General features: G+C 41.4%; 1 protein-coding gene across 2 annotated transcripts in view; it reads right to left on the bottom strand.

Moving 5' to 3' along the window:
- DAPK1 (death-associated protein kinase 1) overlaps nt 1-11115 on the bottom strand; it is a 214635-nt gene that overhangs the window by 66837 nt on the left and 136683 nt on the right. The gene's annotated exons all lie outside the window — the stretch shown is intronic.

Raw genomic sequence — 11115 nt, 5'->3', positions numbered from 1 at the left:
TCTTAGACAAAACTGAAACATACATGGTTGTATAGGATTTAGGAGTCTTTCTAGACAGACAATAAATTTTCGGAGGCCAGAGATCAATGCTTGTCACCCCCATCCCTTGTTGGCTCACAGCTGTCCCCATCTCCTCACAGTTCAGCCATACAAGAGCTCAAAACATTATTTTTTTTTTAGATGTGTAGGGTAAATTTACATGCCCTCCCACCACTAGTGTGGATGCTCATGGCCGAAAGGCCATGCAAGCTTTGATGATGGACACCTGGGCCCAGAGCATGGTATGCACTTGTGTAAGTGAGGGTACCGGTGCCCAGAGGTGAGGGCTAAAGCCAGCTTGGCAGCACAGCAGGAGAGCCATCCTTGATAAGAATGAGATTACAGAGACTGAGAATGTTGGAGAGAGGTCACACAGAGTGTGGAAATTTGTGGGGTGCTGGGAGGCTCAGTTGCCTGCCTGCCTCCCAGCTTCCCTGCCTGGCGTGACTGGGTAGCTAGTTCCCTGAGAGCACTGAAGTCCTATGAAATCTGCGGAGAGTTCTGGACTCTGTTCATCTGCCAAGAGCCACAGTGAAGCTGTCCGGTGCATGTCAGCATTTTAAGTGGAGACATTGCGCAAACTCCCCTAAAAATTCCACTATGTCAATTAATGGCAAAAAACAGGTAACTTTTAAGAATATATTTTATGAATTGACCTTTATCAAGTTGAGCCACACAGTCACAATGTAGTAATTAACTTACATGTGTTCATTATCTTTCTTTGCATAAGACAGTTCCATAAACTATACCTCACACAAATACATCCAGAACAAAAAAACAAGCTCATGAGACTAAATAGTAACAAAAATGCAGTTTTCTTAAAGAAAAGATTTCAGTCTTATCCTTTCACTGTCTACATAGATATTTCAGGGTCCATTGGCATCAGAACTGAGGTGTTTCTAAAATGCAGCTCCTGGGCCTCACTTCCCACCTGCTGCCTGAGAACGGAGATGAGGATGAGTTAACACTGTATTTTTCATCCAGCACCTTAGGAAATTCTGAGCACAATGAAACTTGAGGGCCCCTTTTCAGTCTTAATGACATTCTCCTACTTTAACAGCACGCTGACTATTAAACTTTAGGATGTTTATCTGGAGGATATAGTGACTCCTCCCCTGCTGGGGCCCCAAAAGGGGGCTCAGTGTATCTGTCTGTGAAACAGGGCTGGCTCTTTCCACCGCTGGCTGGGCAGTCAGAGATGCTGGAGAGCAGTAGTGGTGTTCTGCCCAGACCACAAGTTGCTGCCTGTGGCTCCCTCTGGCAGGCAGAAGAAAGGTCCATGCAGCCCAGCCAGCAGAGTCCACCCTGCAGTGCTGCTGCAGGCTTCCGCGTTACATTGCTCTGTTTGGTATCGGGATCACAGAACGGAGCAATTAGATGTGAACTATGAGCTGATTAGAGCTAAATGTTCCAATAATCTATAGGATTGAAAATGGCCCAATCATACTTATAGGTGGGGGACCATGAAAGAGGACTAAGGCAGGACAGGATCCCACTTGGGACTGATTTCTTTGATAGCATCTATTCTTGGCCTCCGGGGGAAGATTAAAGAGCATCCAGCAGCTGAATTTCCAAAGAAATAAGAGAAACCGAAAAGCTTCTCTGAGAAGCCCAAGAGATGTGCAGAGTCTGTGCTGGGCACACCTGTCTCTGGCCTGCCTCTGCCATTGCCTGGAAGGGGCACCAAAGGGACCTGATATCTCAAAGAGCTACATGTTGTAGGTGTGGGCCAACAAGTCACAAAGCTGTTAACACTGTTTCTAACACCATTTCCTAATGACCAATGCTGACCAGCACTACCGGCCAGTGATGGGACAGCACTGTTAACAGGTAACTGGCACTCTGTGTACAGGACACTTTTGAAAGCTGTTAACATGGTGTATCTGATCGCTTAGCTCTGCCTTCCAGCACTGCTATTCCTGTCGCTGTACAACCCAGTGTCCAATGCTGTGCATCCCAACTTTCAGACTGTTTCTGGGGGTTGCTGTGGTGTCATCTCAGTGACCCCCCCCCCGCCCCCCCGTGAATGCTTCCAGTTTTGGTGAGCTGGATTCTGGCCTGCTGTTTGCTCCAGACCCTGTGGACAGGACAATGTCATTTTGAATGGGTGGCCTTCCATCTGGGAGTTCTGGACGTTGTGGGAGAGAGCCAGCCACCTGTAGCCTTAGGAACTCTTTGTTTCCCCATTATTTTCCCCTGAAGCTGAGTGGTCTTGCAGTTTTGCATCAGGTGAGTTTACACAGTGCATGAGGCAGTTGCCCTTGTCTCATCGTTCACAAGTGCCAGAACCTGAGAGGCTAAAAAGGCATAAGTTTAAACCAAGAAATTCTACTAATACTTTAGTTACAAACCGAAGTAATTGAAACCAAATTATTTCACAAAGGTTTGGGAGCACAATAAGCATCATTTGATAGTTCATCCCATTGAGGCCCCCAAGGCTCGGGAGGTAGAAAGTGACTTGACTATTTTCACATAGGCACTTTAACATATGTTCGTAAAAAAAACACAAATGCTTATGAAAATAAGCTTTACAAGGATATCAGTCGAAACCTTGGTACTTTCATTCTTTGTCCCCAATTTTACATTTTGCTTAACAGAAGCGAGATTGATGGAGGGAGGTGAGCAATATGTGTACCAAATTTAGAAAGCAAGTCTAATCTCCTTTATTAGGTCTTTGAGTCATAGTGTTTTAAATTACCACATTATCATGGAAATTGTGTGAAATTCATGTTAATAAACAATGGGCTGTTTTCAGCAAAAGAGAAAGAAATTGTGGAGGTCCCCTCCCCTGCCCATGCCTACCACCAATGTCTCCCCTAAAAGTCTGCCATAAGAGATGTAATTATGACACATCACAGCTTTAAAAACAAAGGGGACCTTGAGAGTAATATAAGAGAAATGATTGAAGGTTCCAATTTCTAAATATAAACGATATTCAGGGTCTCTGACTCTTGCTAAGGATTGTTCAAGATGTAACAGAACTTGCTTCTGGACTAGGTCTGGTCATAAGTGAACCTGTAGAGGGACTTTAGCTATTAGCCCTTGATGAGGCATTTCAAGGAAAATGTTACGATTCTTCAGTGTCAGATTTCCCCATTTGACATCACAGAACAAGTGTGTGAAAATGCAGGTAAGAGACCATTGGAACAATTCAGGAGCCGTTTATTCCGCAAGCACACCCTGAAGGCATGGCCTAGCAGGACACAAAGCCCTGGGAGCTGGCCTGTTAAGGGCTGGGGAGCCTCAGCACACAAGCCTCTAATTTCCAATCTGGCCTCCAGATGTGGGTGCTAGAGGAAAAGTTAAGGTCCTGTCTCTCACCTTTAGCTTTGCTACCCATAAGATAGAAGGCTGAACAACTAGATCAAATGGGTCTCTAACCTTAGTACATACAATTGTGGGAATCTGACTAAAATATAGTTTCCTAGAACTCATTCCCTGATGTTGACTCAGCAGATCCCCTCTCCCCCCCCACACACAAAAAAACCTGTATTTTAAGTCACTCTGGGATCACAACAAAAATCGATCTCATGAAGAAGTTATCTCTCAGGTTTTCCAGCACTCTGATATTTTGAGATTCTGTGAACCTGTGTGTGGATGTGGCAGTTACGGCTATGCTCCCAACATTCTCACTTTTTCTTTCTAGGTGCACAATAAATCTGCACATCCCAAACCCCTTGAATCCAGGACTAGTTCCAGCTTGTGGAATGTGGACCAAAATGACCTGTGCTACTTTCATTATTTGCTCCTAAACTATCCCAGATGGAATTCTCCTCTCTCTGCACTGTATATACAAGACCAAGCAGAGGTCCCCAAGAAGAGACAGGTAAGCAGAGACATAGGTAGATGGAATAAGGATCCAGCTCCCTGAGTCACTGTTTGGAGAAGACAAACACACCCTACGACATCCACATGGGGTTTTCAGTGAGTAAGAAACAAATTCTATTATTTTAAGTCAATGAGATTCTGCAGCTGTATTCTATCTTTTCAAAACAGAAATATATTTAGTCATAAGTAATAATACAATCCATTTTTTTTAAAGATTTTATTTTTATTTGTACATACAGAACTGGGGTACAGGCCAGAGGCTCAGGGGCGGTGAGAGGCTTCACCAGTGACAGAGTGGGGAGCAGAACAGGCAGATTCAAAAAGTACACTGCTGAGGGGAGCAGCGGGCGGGCCAGGAGAGGTCTGCCACGCCATGTGGTCACCTCCAGGGCAGGAGGGGATCGAACTCATGCAGAAGTGGCTTTAGCTTCTCAGTGCAGTGCTTCAACCCGCTGTGCCACCAGGGAGGGCCACACAATCCTTTTTTAAAAATAACAATTAAAAGAAAGCAACCTATGCAATAAACCTGGCTTTTCTAGTTCTACTACTGTGTCACAGGTTTTCCCCAAATTTGTAAGCTTTAAAAATGATAATCATTCTGCTCTCAGTCTCTGTGGATCAGGGATCATAGAACTGTTGGCTGGGCAACTGACTCAGTGCTTCTTCATGGGAGGTGCAATGGACAGTGTTTGAAACAAACTGCAGTGGGGCGGGTGTGGGGGCTGGAGCATCTGGGCCTGTCTGGGTATCTTTCTCCCTGTAACCTTGTGTGTCCATGAAGTTGCTGCATTTGGGAGAGTTTGGACATCCTCAGGGCTTTGTGGACTCAAGATTCCAGGACAGATCATATGTCAGTTAAGGGTTCTGGAATAAATTCAAGAAACAGAAGGATGGAAGCTGTCTAAAATGTCAGCATCAAAAGAGAGTCACAAGCCAATTTATATTTAAGGGGAGGGGATTCAGCATTCACCTCCTGACAGGGCATTTCAAGGGCCTATACAAGCATGTAGGATAGTCATTTTTGGGAAATACAATGAGACATTAATATGACAGATGGGGCCCTCCCTGGTGGCTCAACGGGTTAGGTTGTAAGCTGGCCACAGCCGCTTCAGTGGAGTTCGATCCCCGGCCCCAGAGGTGACACACATGGTGCAGCAGACCTCTCCTGACCCACCCACTTCTCCCTTAAGCAGTGTACTTCGTCCATCTGCCTGTTGTGCTCCCTACTCTGTCTCTGATGAAGCCTCTCACTGCCACTGCACCTCTGACCTATACCCCAACTCTGTATGAATAATAAACCTTTAAAAATATATATGTGATAGATGACAGAAGTTCCCAAATTTAGTTCATTCTAAATGTGTAATTTACGAAGGTTAGATACAGGTAGTTGTAGTAGTTTGCTACACTAACAGAAGGACTAATTTAGAATAACAAAAACACTGCCTCACAGTTGTCAGAAGTCGAAAATCAAGTGTCAGTAGGTTCATACTCCTCAAACCTGTAGGGGAATGTCATTCCTTTCTTCCTAGCTTGCAGCAATTTGCTCTCCTCTTGGGATATCGCCACTTGTAGATGCATTACTGCAATCCTGCATCTCACATGGCCTTCTCCTTTACCCCTTCATAGTCTTTCCTCTGTGCCTGTTTATAGGTCTGTGCCTAAATCTCCCCATTTTAAACCAGTCAGGCTGTGTTTGGTCATACACATGGTCTTTTTTGTTGATTATATCTGTTGAGGCACTAGTTTAACAGGGTGCTTCTGAGGAAAAGGGGAGGTTCCAGATTCCTTGCCCCACCCAGGAGAAGGGTGGAACTGAGCAGGGAGGAAAAGAATCTAGAGAAGACTGAAGAGGGAGGAAGCAGGATGGAGAGCCAGAAGGAGACCTAAGGGAGACACATGGTGCAGAGAGACAGGTGAAGAAACTGCAATTACTTCTTTGTCCTGGACTGGTTGAAACAGATGTAAATGAGAGACCCATGGGGAATTTGACTATGGCAGAGTTTATCTTCATTTTGAATTTGTTCTTTTCCTCTCAGATGTGTCGGGCCACTTCTGATCCTTTCTATGAGTCCCCTCCAGAAGGTACTTTAGACTTGTGAAGGGTTTTCAGGCCTTGCTTTGGACGAATCCCTTATAGGTTGACTTTTACCCATGAGGGGATAGGTAACTTTGGGTGTTTGATTTAGAAACTATATTCATTTTGTTTGCTGTATTGCACACTAAGTGTATTAAAGTTCTTTTCCATTAAAGGTCTTACATGTTTTGTCTTGATGCAGTGGATGATAGAACTTATTTAGAGCAGGCAGGTGTGGGGTTCAGTGGTGCCCCTCTTTCCCTGTAACACAAGGAGTTAGAAATTTCAATGTATCTTTTTAAAGTGGGGGGAGGATGGGAAATTTCCCCTTATCCTTTTCTGTATATAAATATTTGCTACATAGCTAAGTTAGTCAGATAATTTCTTATAATGACCCTGTAAAATAAAAAATAAAAGCTTCAAGAATACAGAGCTTATTAGATAATCAAAGTGAGGATGCAAATCTAGGAAGTATCCCAACAGATTCTATTCTGTGAGAACTGTTCTGACAAATGCAAATTTGATTTTAGTTTAAACAGCTAGAAACAGTGAGTCTTTGACATTAAGAATGTAATTACTCTTGATAGGAGGGGCTTCTGGCTCTAAATTGTCCTGATCTAAAGATATGCTGATAATATAGTCAGGCAAAGCAGGATTTAACAGCTTCCATTCTAACGACTGTCCCACAGAGATGCAAAGGTTGGGTTTTGTTAAAGCTTGTTTATCTGAAAAGAATGACTTATACCTTTAGGTAGCAGATTCCTGCATACAACATGGGGCATGTGAAAATGGCTTTGTTTGTTAGCCAACTACATCAAGGACAGAGTTCCAAGATATTTTGTATTATATTCACAACTCTAAATCTGTGTAAGATCTTCAATATACATTCCTCTATGATGGTAAGTTTCTTATAAGCCTGAAGAGCTTCTACTGATTTCAGTCTAAAATGGACCACATGCCAAAGTGGCATGTCTTGGGGAGGTCTACAACTTGAACACATGGGAAGGTGCTCCTGGCACTGGAAATGCCTCAACTACTACCCAGGTAAATATCTAGAATAGTGGGAGAGAGAGACACATGTCCAACAGAAACCCCAACTACAGCAATACAAACCCAAAAGCAAACAATGGGGATTAAGAAAAACACAAAACAAGCTCAAGGGGAACAACACATCATAGAAAGTTAATCTCCAGACAAGAAATTTCTTCTTGTCAGATAAAAAATTGCAAATTGCCATTAATTAGGAGAGTCAAAGAAAGTGAACAGCATAAACAAATATCAGAAAAACAAATCAGATAATCAAGAAGAGAACAGAATGCTATGAAGACAATCAACAAAATAGATTAAAACTGAAACTTTAAATAAGAAAATAAATTAACAGCAATCAATAGAGGAGGTTAAAAAAAAGGAAGAGATTGGAAATAGGATAGATGGAATGGTAGAACAAACCAATAATCTCGAAGACACAGATAAAAAAAGGAACATAAAAGAAAAAGGTAGATTTAAGAGAGAAAAAAATTAAACACTTTGAAAATTACCACTAAGGAAAGGAAATACAACAAAAGTATCTGAGAAGAAGAGAGAGTGGTGAAAAGGTATTCAAGGAAATAATTGAAGAAACATCCCATATTTGAAGAAAGAAATGAAAATAAGACATAACAAAAGCTAAAAGTGTGTTAAACTATTTTAATGAAAAGAAATCTACAGCAAGACACATAATAGTAAAGCTTCCAAGAGGCCAAGATAAGTAAAAAAAAAAAAAAATCATAAAATTGATGTGGGAGAAGAAACACACAGGAAAGAAGAGAATGGAATGATACATTTAAAAAAAAATCAAGACTAAAATGCTAGTCAAGAGTAGACTACCCTACAAAGTTCTCCTTCCTGTATGACAGAAAAATAAGGACTTCTCAGATAAACAAAATTTTTTGGAATCTGCTACTATTGAACCCACATTGCAAGAAATGAAATATTACAAGGAGCTTTAGGAACAAAACCAAGAGAGGAAAAAAGAGAAAAGAAAAGAAAGAACTGAACAGGAGTTGAATAGAACTGAAAAAAGTTTAAAAAAAAATGGCAGTAACAAACTTTCATGTATCAATAATCACCCCAAACTTTAACTGTCTAAAGTTCCCAATACAAAGATACAGATCAGCATTCTAGATTAGGAAACACAATCCAACCTTCTACTAACTCCAGGAAACATGCTTCAGTTCTAAAGATAAACAAACTTAAAGAACTAGAAAACAATTTTACAAGCAAATGACAATTCTACAAACAGAAGGTGAAGGAACCCATATTTATACTAGATAAAACTGTTTTCCAGCTAAAAAAAATGTGACAAGAGACATGGATGGACATTATATAATGATCAAGGGGACACCTTAGAAGACATACACCAGGAAGGTATACCACTCATCAATATATTCTCACCAAATGAGGAGGCATCAAGATAGACAATTACCACTGTCTCTGAAAACAGGCACTGCAAAAAATATGTGTGTTAAGAAACTGAACAACCCATTCTCACCAATGCGCAGATCAACAGGATGAAAGTAAACAAGGAAACAATGGCCTTAAACAAAGATCTAGACCACATGGGCTGAACAAATATTTAAAGGACACTGTACCCCTCAAAAACGGAATATTCAGGCTCTCCCTGGTAGCACAACAGGCTAAAGCACCACATTATGAAACTCTCCAAAGCCACTGCAGCACGAGTTCTATCCCTAGCCAGGGAGCTGAACCACATGGCATGGCAGACCTCTTCTGACCTGCCTGCTGATACCCTCAGCAGTGTACTATGTCAGTCTGCCTGTTCTGCTACCCACTCTATCTCTGGTGAATCCTCTCACCCACCACACCTCTGGCCTGTATCCCAGTTCTGTAAGCATAAATAAACAAATCTTAAAAAAAAAAAAAAGGAATACTAATTTTTCTCAAATAACACATAAATCATTGTCCAGGATTGAACACACTCTGGATCAAAAGCCAAGCATCAACAAGTACATGAAGAGTTAAATTATATCAATTATCTTCTCTGACCACAAATGTATAAAATTAGAAATCAACTACAAAGGAAAACAAGGACACCCAATTGTTTGAAGACTGAAAACACTAGTGAATAACCACTGGGTTAATGAAGAAATCAAAATAAAATAAAAAAATACTTTGACACAAATGATATTGAGAACACAACCAACACAATACATTCAAAGAGAAAAAATAAACAAAATAGCTAAACTTCTAGTGCGGTCCAGAGAGAGAGACAACTTAAGTAAATAGGAACATAAATGAAAGAGGAGAATTACAACATTCACAACAGAAACTGAGATGACAATTACAGAATACTATGAACATTTATATGCAAACAGATGAGAGAGACAAAGTCTTAGAATGATATATTCACTGAAGACTGAATAAAGAATAGAAAACCTGAACAAACCAATTTCAAGCAGGGAAACAGAAAAAGTAATCAAAATTCTTCCAAAAAGCAAAAGCCCCAGATCAGATGGGTTTCATAAGTGAGTTCTACCAAACCTTTAAAGATGTCACACTAATAACAAAACCAAAAAATTACAACACAAAAAAGAAAACAATAGACCAATCTCCATGATGGTCTCAGAGATACTCAAATCCTCAATAAAATCTTAGCAAACTAAATTGAATAATGCATCAAAAGGATTAGACATCATGACCAAGTGGGATTTATTCCAGAGACAAAAATATGGTTCAGTATCTGAAAAACAATTAACATAACTCACCACACCAAGAAAATAAAAATAAAAACCATGTAATCATATCAATAGATGCCAAGAAATCATTTGATAAAGTTCAATATGCATTTATGACAACAGCCTTTGAAATCTTGAGATAAAGGAAATATATTTTAATATATAAAAAAGTCACATACGACAAACCCACAGCTAACATCATTCTCAGTGGTGAAAAATGAAAACCTTTCAACTACCATCTGGGACAAGACAAGGATGTCCACTCATCACTGTATTCAATATAATACCGGAAATCCTATGTAGAGCAGTCAGGTAAGAAAAAGACATAAAATAGATCCAAATTGGCAAAGAAGAAGCAAAGCTATCACTGTTTTCTAATTATATGATAATATATAGAGAGAATCCTAAGAAAATGCACAGAAACATTTACTCACACAATAAATTGGTTAAGTAAAGCAGCAAGTTAAAAGAAAAATCAATTTGGAGAGAGAACAAGATGGCGACAGAATAAAGATCTCAAGATCACTGCGTCCAGCCTTACACAGGAATTGAGGACTGAAAATGGACTACAGACTTACATACTAGGAGTTTCAACCTAAATGAAAACACCCTGGACTCACTAGAAGGTAGATAACTGAGGGGGAATTGGCGATTGGGGAGCTCCGATAAGGGAACTCCCTGGAAAACCCAGGCTCCTGGAAGTTTGGCGGGCTGCAGGAGCAGCTTTCCCCCACACCAAAGCCCCGGAGGTGAAGGGAGACAGCTCAGCTCGCTGAGTGGAGCCCAGGCTGAGAAAAGACTGCAAATCTGATCTCCAACACCTGGGTATAGGGAAAAACCCCTGAAACTGCAGACCCGATCAGAAGTACCAGGATGCCATGCAAAGCCACTGAGGACCAGCTCCACCAGCTGGGGAAAGGACAGATTGGCGGCAGAATAAAGACACCGAGAGGACTACATCCAAGCTCGAACGGGAATATATAAAAACGGACTATAGACTTACATGCTATGAGTTTCAAGCAAAATGAGAATTCCCTGAACTCACTAGAAGGAAGATAACCGAGGGAGAATTGGCGATTGGGGAGTTCCCATAAGGGAATTCCTAACCAGAAGCCACACAGACAGGATAAGCAGAACACTGCAACTCTGACCAGGAAACACAAGTGGCTTCCAGCTTGTTAGGTTCTGTTAAAAATCTAGGCACCCTGGCCCTCCCTGGTGGCGCAGCGGGTTAAAGCACAGCACTGAGAAGCTAAAGCCACTTCCACATGAGTTTGAATCCCGCCTGCCCAGGAGGTGACCACATGGCGTGGCAGATCTTTCCTGACCCGCCCACTGCTCCCCTCAGCAGTGTACTTAGTTGATCTGCCTGTTCTGCTCCCCACTCTGTCTCTGGTGAATCCTCTCACCCTCTGCATCTCTGGCCTATACCCCAGTTCT

Source organism: Condylura cristata, unplaced genomic scaffold (genome assembly GCF_000260355.1).
Source record: "Condylura cristata isolate star-nosed mole 26May11 unplaced genomic scaffold, ConCri1.0 scaffold00006, whole genome shotgun sequence".
NCBI lineage: Eukaryota > Metazoa > Chordata > Mammalia > Eulipotyphla > Talpidae > Condylura > Condylura cristata.
The sequence above is the reverse complement of the archived record's forward strand: the minus strand, read 5'-3'. Positions and strand labels throughout refer to the sequence as shown.